The sequence below is a fragment of the Apium graveolens genome, chromosome 11 (genome assembly GCF_009905375.1).
Source record: "Apium graveolens cultivar Ventura chromosome 11, ASM990537v1, whole genome shotgun sequence".
Taxonomy (NCBI): domain Eukaryota; kingdom Viridiplantae; phylum Streptophyta; class Magnoliopsida; order Apiales; family Apiaceae; genus Apium; species Apium graveolens.
Window position 1 is genome coordinate 49,656,980 of NC_133657.1, and position 14,362 is coordinate 49,671,341.

The following is a 14,362-nucleotide window of genomic DNA, read 5'->3' on the forward strand; positions in this document are numbered from 1 at the left end:
GTAGGGGTGAGCGAATCTATTAGAGGTTGCGCCATCGCGAACTAGGATAAAATCACCGTGTGGTATTTTCTTTCCTTGCACTTTATTTTTCCGCACATATAAACTATATAACCACTCAGTAAAGTTTTAAAAAGGGATAAATTATTTTAAAACGCCATAATTAAATTGGTAATTAAGCTATTCAACCCCCCTTCTAGATTAAAATAGCCCTCTTACGGGACTTTACAATTGGTATCAGAGCAATGCTTTTTTAACATGTTTGTTAAGTGATTTGCAGATTTACAGGCATAACAAAAAGTGATCTGGAATGGTGTTTATTAATCCCGTTGGATGTAGTGAAGGTCTACCTAGCTCACGACCTCTTCTATTTGATGGCACCAACTTTGCAACATGGAAAATGAGATTTCGCATATATGCTAGATCTCAAGGAGTCAAAGTTTGGATGGCTATCGAAGACGGTGTTCGCATTCCTACCAAAACTATCGATGACATCATCGTCCAAAAATAAGGTTAGTGAATACAACTTAGAGAAAGAACCACAATGAATATAGCCGCAAAGGCGGAAATGGTTCTCACAAGTGCACTTGCAGAAAAGAATATAAAAGAGTAAATAATTGCAAGTCGGCACAAGAATGTGGAACAAATTAGTGGTAACCTATGAATGAACCACTGATATTAAAGATTCTTGGATGGATACATTAATTCAAGAATACGAGAACTTCAAACTCCCAGAAGGAGAAAATGTCATCGATATGGAAACAAGATTTACTCGTATTATCGATGAGTTATCTCAACTTGGAGATAATTATACTCAAAATGAAAAGAATAGAAGAGTGCTCAAATCTCTACCTCCAAGTTGGAAGGTTAAAGTCACTACTATAAAAGAGATGCATAACTTAAATGAGTATAAGATTGATAACCTATTCGGAAATCTTCGTGCTTACGAAGAAGATAATATTCCGGAAAAGGTTGCTCTAAAAGTGGAGGATAAAAAGAAAAATATGGCTCTAAAGGCCATATTAATTAATGAAGATGAAAACGACGAGGAGTTAAATGAAGAACTCCAAAATCTCGATGAGAGTGATATTGCTCTACTCACGAGACAACTTCGTCGTATGCTTCAAAGCAAAGCTCAAAGATACGGAAAAGACTTCCTAAAATCAAAAAATCAACAAAGAGTTTTTAACTTTAACGGAAGGCCAAATTACTCTCAAAATTATTCTTCCAACTATAAGAGTAATTATCTGTCAACGAGCTATAATAAAGGCAAAAACAATCAAAATATAAATACCTATAGTAATGCCAATGCCTCCACAAACCATCCTGTTTACACTCCTCCAAAACCTAAACATCCATCTCCGGAAGAAACAAAAGATGTGTGTTTCGAGTGTAAACGACCTGATCATTATAAAAGAGAATGTCCTAAACTTTCAAAGGGACGAAGACTCGTGGCCGAAAATGGTTGGGATCTAAGTGAAGATGAAGAAGCTCCGGAAGCTAGTGAGAAAGTGGTCAATCTATGCTTAATGGCTCTCGGAGATGAAACTACCTCAACAGAAATCTCCTCTTCAAATCAAGAGGTAACATCTAACTATGTCTCAATTAAATCTTTATTAGATGAATCTAATTCATCTCTTTTAGATATGAATAAGCATGATTTAATTGAACTTGTAGTAAGTTATAAGAATATATATAAAGATGTTGAACAAAGGTTTCACTTATTATGGTCCGAGAAGATGAAAATTGAGGAAATTCATTATACTCAAAATAAAGAAAATACTCAGATGATGGACTCAAAAGTCCAAGATGAGAATGAGATTACATCTCTAAAAGATCAAAACCATCTCATTAAGATGAGGTAAATAAACTTCAAGAAAATATACTCAATCTTAAAACGGAAAATATATCATTAATTCTCAAAGACGAAGAGATGGAACGTGAGAAGATACAATTGAATGATAATATTTGTAAACTTTACGTTGATCTATTGAACTTAAAGATTCGAAATGAATCAAATATTCAAGATAAAGAAACATCATATAAAGACAATCTTGATAAAGAAAATGAGCTATTAAAAAAGAATGAGCTTAAAGGTGAAGCTCTAAGGTTAAAAGAAGAAAATTATAAACTCATAGCTCAAGTTAAGGATCAAGAAATAATCCTTAACAACAAGATTGATGCCTTAAAGAAAGAAAATGAAAATCTTGAAGAAGTCATTCAAAGATTTACAAAAGGCAATAAGATGTTGGATCAAATGATGCATACAAAAACCTCATATAATCATGAAGGTTTGGGATATAATAAGAATTCTCCTCCTAAAGGAAATACTCGGAGATTTGTATCACCAATAAAGACTTCACCCGAATCACCATCTTATAAATGTTCTTATTGCAATAAAATGGGACATACCATTCAATATTGCAAATTCAAGAATGGTAAAATTAAGGGGAAGCATGTATGGATTCACAAGGAATCATACAAGAAAGATGATAAACATATGCCTCACAAAAATATGAAAAATAAGAATCCAAGGCAACAATGGTCTCATCAACCAACTATGTTTCAAAACAGAAACACACAATATCATGTAAATGGTAATGCATTTAGAAGGTAACAACCTCTTAGTAGAAATGCTTATGCTACTTACAATGCTATTAATAGATATAATGTTTACCATGCTCCATCAAGATTTCATGATAGCTCTAGGTATTATCAACCTCAAACTAGGCCTTATGCATCTAGAAATATTTATATGCCTACTGATAATTATACCATGCATAGATTCTTTCATAAGTCAAATGTTATATATGATGTACTAACCCCAGGACCCTCAAGATAAAGTGGTACCTATAAATTTAACTAATAATGGTTGTAGATTTGTCTTTCCGCGAAACAAGACATATGATACCTTGATAGTGGTTGTTCAAGATATATGACCGGTAATAAGTCACTCTTGAACAACATTAAAAAGGTTACCGCGAGGAGCGTAACATTTGGTGATAGTAGTAAAGGAAACATTGTCGGTATCGGAGATATCGGAAATGGGAAAGTTAAAATTTCTGACGTTCAATTGGTCACCGGGTTAAAGTACAATCTTCTCTCCATTAGTCAATTATGCGTCAATGATTGCAAGGAAATTTTCTACACTACTCATTGTTCTATATTAGATAAATTTGGAAAGTTGGTTCTCACTTGCCCTAGAAATAAAAACGTTTATACATGTGACATGAGCAAGCAAGTGAACTTGTGCCTAATCTTTATAAATTATGATCCATGGCTATGGCATCGAAGATTAGGACATGCCAACATGAAGTTGATAAAAAATATATCAACTAAAGACCATGTCCGAGGAATACCAAAACTAAACTATCATAAAGATCATACTTGTGAAGCTTGCGAAGTTGGTAAATATAATGACTCGTGTGTTTTTGAATTATTTAAATAGGTGATTATTATGGAAATTATTAAATAAATAAAACATGTGTATTAGTTTTGACCGCTATGTGTGGTTTGATTATTATCTATGTGTTATTTATGGTGTACCGGGTTGTCCGTGTAATTAATTATGGAGTTGTACTGAATTGTTTTCACTTTTAAAAGTGGATTTAATACAAATTTATTTATATAAATACGTGGATTGTCTCTAAAATTGTTTTTATGGTTTCATAATTACAATAATTATTTATGGGATTTTATAAAACTTAGAAATCAATATTTCATCAATTACTTAGCCCTATATGATTTTCTGATTACATTTATTCGTAAAATCCGTATTTAATTACAGAATTCTTTAAAAAATATGAAACTCATATTGATTGAAGTTTGGGATATTTTGATAATTTTAAAATTATTCTGGAATTTTTTTAGATTAATTTTACCCGCGCGTTGATTCGCTTACCGAAGAAAAGCGGATATAAATTGTGTTTCGAAAATTATTTTAAAATTACGAACTTTATGTTATTATAAACTTCGGGATATTTATAACATTTTAAGATGATTTTCGTAATTTTCTGAAATTATTTTAAGTGTAGCTCAGTTCATTAATTGTGAAATACGGATATAAAGCGCGAATCAAAAATTCATTAAAAATCATGAAATTTTTATTTTTATTAATTTTGAATTATTCCGAGAATTTTGAAAATATTTCTGTAATTTTTGAATTTTAGTTATCTGTAAATATCTTCGTTTAAAAAATGCGATATGCGGGACACAAATTAGGACTCGAGAAGGGGAATATATACGTGTCATAAGCTGAGCTAATAAACAGATACGTGGCCTGTTGCTATTGCTGTGCTAACAAAATAATTATAATAATAATAAAAACAGAAATAAAATACCACAACACCGCCTTCATTTTTCTTGGTGGTATCAACCTTGCGGGGGTTTGATTTCTCTCATGTTTTCTGGTGCTTCCCGTTGATTCCACCCTTCCCCTGTTTCACCTTGTTGATTTCCTCTTTCCTCGAGACCCTGTGCTTCGCTGCCCTGTAACTCCGTGCGCCGCCCCTTTCAGATTTTTCCGACGTGGTGGTGGCGGTTAGGTGCGGGTATGTGTTGTTATTGTATGCATATTCCTAGATGTTTATACATATGTGTGTGGCTGTGTGATGCCTCGATTCTGTGTTGCCGTGTTATTGTCTTTCGGTTGCCCTTTTTCTTCTCTGGTTCCTTCCGACTGTTGCTGTATTCTCCGGTTGCTAGGCCGCGCGTGTGTTATTTTGCTATTTCTTAAATTTTTTGCTGAGAATAAAAATAATAATTGATTATTTTGATGAAATTATTTTTGATGCATACGAGAAATTATTATTTATCGGTAGAATTTAGCGTTGGAAACCCGAACTAATCGGGTACCCGCGAATTTTGCCGCCATCGGCGATGAGTTTCGGCGAGCCGACGGTGGACCGTGATGATGTAATCTGAGTCCTAATTTTTTTAAAATAATACTTAGTACGTGAAATTAATTTTGGAACGAAAATTTTATGTTATATTGAAGTGGGAAGATAATTGGATTATGATTGGATTGTTAGGTTGCGATTGTTGTTGTTGGTTTGAGTTGGTAATTGGGACTTGTAAATTGGATTGTGTTGTTGATTTGACGTCGAGTTGTTCGACGGGTTAGTTCGATAAATAAAGGAAGTGCTGCCCGATTTTCGGAAAATTGAACTACGTAAATACGGGAACGTATCCGATAATTATCGGGACGTCGAGTGAATATATATACTTATACTTTATACGAACTTGATTGTATGTTGTGGTGAACGTTCTGTCCAAAACTCAATAACCCTAATTTCGTAAAATGACGAGTATACATATTTTCTGAAAATGAACACTAAACCGATTTCGAGAACGTGAACCCTAATTGTTGTCTGTGATATTATAATATCAATAATTACGAGTCAGAATATGCTATCGTATGGGTAGGTTATAGCGAGGATATGTCAAGTATAACTGTGTATCTAACATAGAGTATTTCGACCCTATAGGTTCTAGTCGGAAAACCGAAAGTGGACAATGGACTAAGGATAACCTAATGATCAGTCGACGAGCTCAATAGAGTTTCAACAGAAAAACCTGAGTGTCGAAGTCGAATCCAATGGGATCTAGTGGTTGGACGTTAAAGCCTGAGCGACATAGTCGGCTCAGAATTGATCAGTAATAGTTATAAAGCCCTGTAAGGCAAGTACTTCCGAACTTTTCTTCAAGATATATTGTAAATATTTTCGTACTGTTTCATAACATGTCGCTATTATTCAAAATAACTCCTGTTTTATATTGCAAGTGCTTTAAACTATTTACCCTTGAACCCTGATTTTTTTTCTTGATCTTGAGCCGTAAGCCTTATCTTTGTAAACCATCCTTTGTTGGTCCTTAGACACCGAACCAGACAAATATGATACTACTCCCTAAATGTATAACTACTAAACACCAAACACTGGAACAAAATTATTTGAAAACACAAAAACTTTTATACTCCAACCATTCTTTATAACATCAGAGAACTATACCTTGAAAAATCATTATTTGTCTAATACCTGATCCTTTACGGACTGAAAACTGTTTTTTATACATACCCTGATATACCCTTGTGATATCCATGAGTTTTCTTATATTTTTATTCAAGTGTTTAATCATCATTCACTATGATCGTGTTGTATCGAATTATATTGTTTATCATATTGAACTGCTTTAGAATTGGATAGTTTTTTTTATGTATGGACCAGATTCGTGGTCAGACCATATCAATGGTCAAGTTAGGCCAATGTGTGCCTTGGATCTAGTAGTTAGAGCAGTGCTGTGTGCTTTGCTCGGGGTTAGTGCGTGACTGATCAGCAGCCTAACCTTGGTTTTAAAAACTTAAAATGAATATCCAATTCTAATGATTATTTAGCAATAAACTTGATTCCTCTGAATCATTTCGTTTGATCATTGATTAACATCAATTATTGTCATTGTGACTTGCTGAGCTAGTTAGCTCACTCTTGCGAATCTTTTTATGTATTCTACAGTTAAGAAGGATACGGTTGATAACGAGGTTTCCCAGTTCAATGTACAAGCTAGGATTCAAGATTGAGTTGGATCGAGCTAGCAGGAACTTATTGCGGTAGTGAGATAGTAAGATTGTAAGAATAATTTTATTATCAGTTGTAAGTTAAATTAGTTGGGATTTGGTACGATGTAATAAAAGTTAAGGTCGTGGCTTGTTTTCATACTTTAACCTGTTGCGATCCGTGGTTGTGTAAAGCAGGGTCATTGCAAATAGTATCTCATATACAGGTTTATATATTATGTATGTGTTGTGGACCCCAAACTTCTGACCCGGGTTTGGAGGGCGCCACAGTAAACAAATTAGAGCTTCTCACAAAGCAAAGTTTATGGTATCTACCTCGAGACTTCTCGAGCTACTACATATGGATCTTATTGGTTCAGTTCCAATACAAAGTCTCGGAGGTTGCTCATATACGTTGGTAGTTGTGGATGATTATTCACGATTTACATGGACTGAATTTCTCAAATCCAAAAGTGATGCTTTTGAATCCTTCTCATCTTTATATAAAAGGATTCAAAATCAACAAAATAAAACCATAGTCTGTATAAGGACTAATCATGGTAAAGAATTTGAGAATTCTAGTTTCACCAAATTTTGTGATGAACATGGCATCACACATAATTTTTCTGCTCCATACACTCCTCAATCCAACGGAGTAGTTGAATGGAAAAATGGAACATTCCAAGAAATGGCTAGCACAATGCTAAATGAATATCATCGACCTAAATATTTTTGGGCCGAGGCTATGTCAACCGCTTGTCATATTCTTAATCGGGTCTTGCTACGACCTATAAAATAAAAGACTTCTTACGAGCTATACTTTGGCAAAACTCTAAAACTAAGCTACTTTCGAGTATTCGGAAGCAAGTGCTTCATATTAAATTCAAAAGAGTACCTTACGATGTTTGATCCTAAATCAAAAGAAGGTATATTTCTTGGATACTCGAATAATAGTAAAGCTTACCAAGTGTTCAACCTCAAATCGCTTATGGTGGAAGAATCTATGAATGTCACTTTTGATGAAAGTAAACCACCGGCGAAATATAAAGATCTTGTTGACCAAGAAAATGTTGAACAAGATAATATTGAAAAGGTTATTCGACAATTCGAAAATATGGATCTCGGGACTCCCATACATAAAAATCCATTAGAATTGGATGAAAAGGAAGATGAACTTCCTAAAACAATTCCCACTATAAAAAGTCATCCACTAGATTAGGTGCTTAGAGACTTAAGAAAGGGAGTTCAAACGCGGTCACAAGTTCAAAACATTGTGAATCATCTTAGTTTTCTATCTCAAATAGAACCTAAGACCGCGAAAGAGGCTTTATTAGACGAGGATTGGATTTCTGCTATGCAAGATGAATTGCTCCAATTTACTCGTAGTAAAGAGAGGGAACTTGTCCCTAAGCCTCATGATACTTCCATAATTGGTAAAAAATGGGTATTTCGAAATAAATTAGACGAAAATGGAATGGTAGTTCGAAATAAAGTAAGATTAGTTGCACAAGGATATACCCAAATGGAAGGTATAGACTTTGATGAAACATATGCACCGGTAGAAAGAATTGAATAAATTCGAATGCTATTGGCTTATGCTTGTCATAAAAATTTAAAAGTCTATCAGATGGATGTGAAATCTGCATTCTTAAACGGGATTTTGGAAGAGGAAGTATATGTGAAATAACCTCCCGGGTTTGAAGATGCAACACATCCCGACTATGTCTATAAATTATATAAAGCTCTATATGGCTTAAAACAAGCCCCAAGAGCATGGTATGAAAGGTTGAGCAAGTTCCTACTAGACAATAAATTTAAGATGGGAACAGCCGATAAAACCTTATTTACGAGGCAATAAAAAGATGATATATTGCTCGTACAAATATAGGTAGATGACATCATATTTGGTTCAACAAATGATGCACTGTGTAAAGAATTCTCTGAAAATATGAGTAAAGAATTTGAGATGAGTATGATGGGAAAATTAAACTTCTTTTTGGGATTGCAAATAAGGCAATCTGATGAAGGAATTCATATCTCTCAATCCAAGTATTGTAAAGAGATGTTGAAAAAATTCGAAATGAATAATGGCAAACCCATCTCTAATCCTATGTCTACATCTGATAAATTAACCGAAGATCCGAAAGGAATTCTCGTAGACACAAAAAAATATCAAGGAATGATCGGTAGCTTGCTCTATATAACTGCAAGTCGTCCCGATATTCAATATAGTTTTTGTAAGTGTGCTAGGTTTCAAGTAGCACCAAAAGAATCTCATTTATCCACGGTAAAAAGGATATTGAGATATCTTAAAGGACCCATTGATGTTGGTCTTTGGTATCCAAAAGGAATACCATTTGACTTAGTATGATTTTCTGATTCGGACTATGTCGGGCATTTAGTCGACAGGAAAAGTACTAGTGGTACTTGTCAGTTTCTCGGTGGATGTTTAGTTTCTTGGTTTTCAAAGAAATAAAATTCTGTATCCATCTCAACAACCGAGGCTGAATATATAGCAGCTGCAAAGTGTTGTGCTCAAATACTATGGATGAAGCAAACACTAGCTGACTATAATATAAAATTTTATGTGATCTCAATCTTATGTGATAATATGAATGCTATTGATCTTAGCAAAAATCCCATATTACATTCAAGATCTAAACATATAGATGTGAGACATCATTTTTTACGTGATCATGTCAATAAAGGTGATATAAAAATGACTCATATTGATACTGAGATCAATCTCGCTGACATATTCACAAAACAATTAAATTATGAAAGATTCACTAAACTCCGCTTGGATTTAGGAATGTTGGAATCTGTGAAATAATGGTTTATAAAAAAAGAATTATAAATAAATCTCAACGATAAGGATATTTTTCCGATCAAGTTATTAAATTTGTCTAAAACTCAGATTCATCAATAAAGAAATTTATTGATCGGGTTTAGATAACTTAAATAGCCCAGATTAACCGGGAAAATAAACTTAATCGAGTGAATATTTATTATTCCATGAGATTTATATCCATTTAGAAGTCACTCGCATATAAATTAATATTATATTTTTTCAGTCATTTATATTTATGTATACCTATTTTGGTATTAAATAAATATATATATTTATTCTCAGATATTTACTTACAGATGTATATATATAAATGGATGTTATTTTATCTTTCTAAAATAGATATTATGTATATATAAGTAATTTTTGCAATATATGAATGTTTTCTTGCAAAACAAATTTACAAAATATATATATATAAGGATAAATATAATAATTCGGCTATTTTTAAAAAAAATATATAGTTTTATGAAAGAATTATTTTTTCTGAATTATTTCTTTAATAAACCAAGCCCAAAATAAATATATTTGGTCCAGTTCTTTTTCTAAAAGCCCATATTTTCCTAAAAATTACTTCAATGTATTTTGAATTAACCCAGAAAAAGCCCAACCCATATTTATTTTTTTAGGCCAAACTACAAACCCTACAATCTTGGGCATTTATTCATAAATCGGATCAATCCTAGCCGTTCAATCCTTAAAATATATATACACTCCAACACTATTTCTACAGTTCAGCTCTCTCACTTCAAACCCTAATCTATTTGTCTCTCTCTCTCTCTCTTGCCGCTCTCATCGTCTCTCAGACTTGAGACCCTAGACTTTTTCCGATCAAAATTCTTCTTTTCCAATAATACTCGACACAGCTCTTGCAAAGCTATGCTTATATACATATATATATATATATATATTCATCGAATATCTGATAGATTCTATGAAATCAGTATTGGGGTTGGTTAAAATGAAATCGATTTTCGGTGATAAAAATCGACGATTTATATATAAATCGAACGAGAATCATCAAATCGAACATTAGATTAGTTAATTTTAATACGTTTATGTTCATATTTTTGGTCGTTTCTAAAAACCCTAACGTTTTCTTTAAGTTTAATTACAGGAGAAGACTTGAATGATTGAAAACATCACTCGGAGAAGAAAAAATTGAATTGCATGCGGTATGAAAGTCAAGAATGTTGACTCAGTCGACCAGGTGAGTCCTGATGACTCGACATAGTCTCAGGAAATGGTAAGATGTTCAATGCTTGAATGGTTAAGGAACTATATGGAAATTGATTGGTTTAAGTTATTGGTGAATTAGAGTACTTGGTCAAAGTAGATTCATTTTGTGGCTGCGATTTGAAATTATTTGTTGGATATAAAGTTCAGTCGAGAAGTTTCGTTGATTAATCTGGATTGAATCTCAGTATGGATGCTTAAAGTGTGTTGATTATAATCATTACTTGATAATTATTGTAGTTTAATGATAACAGATGCAAGTTTTATTGATTAATCTGGATTGTATCTCAGTATGGTTGCTTAAAGTAATAATTCGATTATGATAATCACTTGGTAAATTTAGAATAATTACTCTCAGTTCTTGGAGTTTAATTGTTATAGATAATTGAATTATGAATATGATCATTGATTGTATGTTATGAGCTTAATGATTTTATATGATAAAAACTTGAATTACTTAAGTGTATAAGTTGAAATCTGATAGTACACATGAAATCAACAGAATGTGCTTATTTTTTTTGTAATTAAGTCAATCACTTACTTGGATTTTCTGTAATGGTCTAAATAGTATTAAAGTAAATTAACAGGCTTGACTTAATCTTCATGTTGAATGTGCTATTTGCATATTGTGTAAGATAGAAAAGCTTGAATATATATAGTGTAAACTCCACCTAAATCAAATGTATAAACTGATTCCTTGATTATGATTGTGAAAACACAATGTGGTTGATTTAGTTTAATTTAGATTACATATTAGTGCTTTCTGTATAATTCAAACATGAAAAGTCAATCTGCTTAAATCCCATGAAGCAACTGATGTGTGATAAAGTTGAAATGATTTTATGGTAAATCACTGGAATTAATAGGCTTAACAGGAATGTCTTGTTTGAAATCAATTTCTAAGATAAGTCAGATTTCTTAATTTATACGCTGCTTGGTAATCAATATTCACTTTACTTCTAGGACTCAACTGATATAGGCATGAACATTGTGTTTTTCTTTTAGTGTCAGATCTGTCTGTGTCTTGTGACTGCTGTTTATATGTGCCTATCTGATAAATGCTTGAAGACTTCCTTATTAATAACATTAGTTCAGTTATAATAAATAGTTAAAAAGGCTTTATTGGATTGTTTATATCTTTGCCGAATCTGTGTGTAGGTATACATTTGTGTATGATTAAGTTCATCAAATGACTTTGATATAGACTGTTCTAATTATCTGAGCAACTGCTAAAACATTACTTGATTATTTGAACTGCATCTTGCTGGTACAATTATCTGTGTACTTGAACTTATGTATGCTTCTAATATTATACACTTTATTTATGAGTTTGACTTGGTATAATGTTTTTTTTCAAAGAGCATAAGTTAATTAAAAGTTAAAGACTCACAAGCACATACCGCCCTCATAGAAAGACCTGGCAGGGGAGCCTTGAGCATCCCTGTATCTGGATCACTACTGTGATTAATGGCCACTTAGAATTCTAGGAGAAAATTCAGTTAAATTCAATGCAGTCAATGTGTTATATCTGGTGTTAATTATAGTCTGATTATTCTGTGAAGTGTATGACCTTGAATGCTGATTGTACTAAATGAAACTGAGTGTGCATTAATATAGATGCATTGTTCTGTGTTAAATGTGCATATTAGTATATGTGTTGCATCTCATTTAACACAAGCTGCCTAAAGAAATGAATGTAACATTCTTTATTAAAACTTAAAAGGTTTCAAAAATTAAATTCTTTGAAAAAAGGGACAACCTTTCTGCACTAATCCTGTCTCAGCACTGAACATTCTTAAATGCATTGTTTGTCACTTGCTAGGTTCTATGATATAGAGTGAGCTGCATTTCACCTTTATGTCACACATTGTCCCAAATCTATGTACTTTCTGTACTTCTAATAGTACTAAAACAGTGTTATCTAGTACCATTTGTCCGTATGATGGGCAACTATCTCCTGCGGTTCAGACACTTTTTGCATATGTCAGCTATCAAACATCATACTCTAGTTGCATTTTTAATTATACCTAGAATTTGGAATCATGTAAAAAACTCCTCTGCTTATCAAAATTCTACAAACTGCATTTAATGAAAATTACTGTTCATGAACAGTAAAAGTTATTTTCCAGAAAAAAATTTCTAACTGATATTGAATTTTGTGCTATGTGCATGCATATATACTTGTTTACACTTGCTGCATTCACACACAAACACAGTTTATTTGCATTACTCCACTTCACTTGCAACATGAACCAAATGCCAATCCCTATTACCCCTTGCCCAGACCACTGATTGAAAATCCATATCTTCTTAAAGATATGGAGAAAAATCAGTTTCACCATCACAAAACATCAGCCTTCAAAATTGTTCAATATTCACATCCTAAACACTATCACAAAAGACATTTTCCACCTAGACAACTCAGAAAGGGATACAAAAATCACACCATTCCTTTCTACCAAAGCAGAAAATTTCAGAACCCTCATTCCACTAACCCTATACCAACTAAGCCTTTCCAACCAAAAGTCTATACCAGGAAAGCCAATCTCAGACAAGAACCAAACCCTAGCCCAAACATGAACAAATTAAAACCTCCACCACCAAAACTATCTAACCCATCAAACTCCAAAAAGTTTCTTGAACTCATAAAAATGTCCAACCTGGCACTTGTGTAGATGTTAAAGATAAAGTGGAGTTCATCATTAGAAGGGCTAAATGGGATGGTTTGATGTACAATCTAGGAAAACAGTATTTCACTCATCTCATGGGGGAATTTTATTGCAACATGAACATAATTAAAGGGGTATAGGGCATCTTACATTTCACTACTATAGTGAATAGGAAAGTTATCTGTGTAGATAACAAGAGCATAAATAGAGCACTACATTTACCTCTTCATCTATGTGAGTTGCCATGTGAGGACATAGTTTCTCTGTTTATGTTTAATAAGTCTGAATTTGAACTTACGGTAGGTATGTTTTGTAAGTCTGATGTGCCTGATGATCTTTGTGATGTCAACTGTGGTATCCACTTTAAATACTTTACTAGCACTTTCCAACACATTACTCTCATTATTAGGTCTAATGTTATGCCTAAACCTAATCAGAGCAATTATTTTGACTTCTTTGATATGAAAATCATACATCTGCTTTTTAATAACAAAATCAATTTCAGTATCTCCTATGTCATTCTCTTGAACATGATAAATGCTCATCTTGTTGATTATATACCATATGGTATGTTAATTTCTTCTCTCTTTACAATCTTCAACATTCCAATGCCTGAAATATTTGCAAATATGGCTGATTCTCAAATCACCAATGACCACTTTAGGCCACAAGTGCCCCTGATGCACTGTGAACCTCAAGAGGTCATTCCTGTTGTCATTCCTCAGTTCATCAGAGAAGAAGATGTCTTTCTCTCTAAATTTGAGTCTGTCTAGGCCATGTTTACTAAACTAAAAATGGAACTTAAGAGAGTAAAAACTGAAAATGATGAGGTTAAGGAAAAGGTAGGAGAACTAGAGGGTATTACTGCATCTTGTAAACATAAAATTGCATATCTAGAAAACCTAGCTGCATCTACACTAGGAACAAATTAAATGTCTGACCAAGAAATTGTCAATTCATATCAAGTCCTTTTGAGTGAGAACACTGCAATGATTCATGAGTTAGAAGAAGTAGGTGGGGGATCTAGAGGTCAATTGATTGATAATCTGCCTGATTTAATCC